Source organism: Mus caroli, chromosome 13, assembly GCF_900094665.2.
Source record: "Mus caroli chromosome 13, CAROLI_EIJ_v1.1, whole genome shotgun sequence".
NCBI lineage: Eukaryota > Metazoa > Chordata > Mammalia > Rodentia > Muridae > Mus > Mus caroli.
The window spans coordinates 56463113-56465248 of NC_034582.1; positions in this window are offsets into that span (position 1 = coordinate 56463113).

Sequence of the window (2136 nt, forward strand, 5' to 3'; positions counted from 1 at the left end):
ATAGGGTTGCAGATCCCTTTAGCTCCTTGGGTACTTTCTCTAGCTTCTCCATTGGGAGCCCTGTGATACATCCTATAGCTATTTTAATTTTATTAATTTGGATAATTTTTCTCTGCCTTTTAGTTATTTTCGCTAATGGTTTGTTGATCTAATTAATTTTCTCAAAGTAAAAACATTGCCTCATTAATTTTGGGGTATTATTTTACATTGATTTTATAATTTATAGATTGTAGTGCTGACTTTAAATATTTCTTTCCAACTACTTCTCTTGGGTTTAATATCTTCTTGGTATTGTTGTTGTTCTAAAGCTTTTAGGTGTGTTGTTAAGTTGACAACATGAGATCTCTATTTCTTAAAAAGGCAAGCACTTACTTTGTTCTGCTCTTAGAGCCACCCTGACAGGCAAGAACTGTGGTGATGTGCAGATTTGGCACACCAGAGTCTGAGGACCTCTAGCCATCAGCTCTCTCTTAATGTTTTGAATGCCAGAGCTTCTGGCTTCTGGCAACTTGCTCAGAGGTTTCTCACTGGCCAGTGAGAGACTCAGACCTCATTAGCTTTTATTGAGTCAGAGAGAAAGAAAAAGGATAGAGAAATTACTACACACACACACACACACACACACACACACACACACACACACACACACATGGTTGGGTCTCTCCTTCAGTCTCCTCAATTTCACAAGTGCACATGCATACTTATATCCATACACATATGCATACACACACAAATATCGATATATATATATATGTGTGTATATATATGTGTGTGTGTATATATATATATGTATGTGTGTATGTGTGTGTGTGTGTGTGTGTGTGTGTGTGTGTATACACACCCTGATGCTCCCCTACCCACTCACTCCCACTTCTTGGCCCTGGCATTCCCCTAACTGTGGTATATAAAGTTTGCAATACCAAAAGGCCTCTCTTCCCAGTGATGGCCTACTCTATCATTTTCTGCTACATATGCAGCTAAAGACACAGTTCAGGGGGGTAGTTGTTAGTTCATATTGTTGTTCCACCTATAGGGTTCCAGAACTCTTCAGCTCCTTGAGTGCTTTCTCTAGCTTCTCCATTGGGGGCCCTGTGTTCCATCTTATAGATGACTGTGAGCAACCACTTCCACATTTGCCAGGCACTGGCAAAGCCACATACAAGACAGCTATAACAGGGTCCCTTCAGCAAAATCTTGCTGGCATATACAATAGTATCTTGGTTTAGTGGCTAATTATGGGATGGATCCCAGGGTGGGAGAGTCCATCCTTTCGTCTTAGCTCCAAACTTTGTCTCTGTAACTCCTTTCATGGGCATTTTGTTCCCTATTCTAAGGAGGAATGAAGTATCCTAACTTTGATCTTTCCTCTTCTTGATTTTCTTGTGTTTTGCAAATTGTATCTTGGGTATTCTAAGTTTCTGGGCTAATATACAGTTATCAGTGAGTGCATATCTAATGATTTCTTTTGTGACTGGATTACCTCATTAAGGATGATATAATCCAGATACATCCTTTTCCCCAGAATTTCATAAATTCATTGTTTTTTATAGCTGAGTAGGATCCATTGTGCAAATGTACCACATTTTCTGTATCCATTCCTCTGTTGAGGGATATCTGGGTTCTTTCCAGATTCTGGCTGTTATAAATAAGGCTACTATGAACACAGTGTTCTTATTCCCAATTGGAACATCTTCTGGGTATATGCCCAGGAGTCGTATTGCTGGATCTGCTGGTAGTACTATGTCCAATTTTCTTTTTTTTTAAATAGGTATTTATTTCATTTACATTTCCAATGCTGTCCCAAAAGTCCCACACACACTCCCCACCCACTCCTCCACCCACCACTCCCAATTCTTGGCCCTGTCATTCCCCTGTATTGAGGCATATAAAGTTTGTACGACCAATGGGCCTCTCTTTCCACTGATGTCCGACGAGGCCATCTTCTGATTCATATGTAGCTAGAGACATGAGCTGGGGGGGGGTGTTAACTGGTTAGTTCATATTGTTGTTCCACCGATAGGGTTGCATATCCCTTTAACTCCTTGGTTACTTTCCCTAGCTCCTCCATTGGGGGTCCTGTGATCCAACCAATAGCTGACTGTGAGCATACACTTCTGTGTTTGCTAGGCCCCGGCA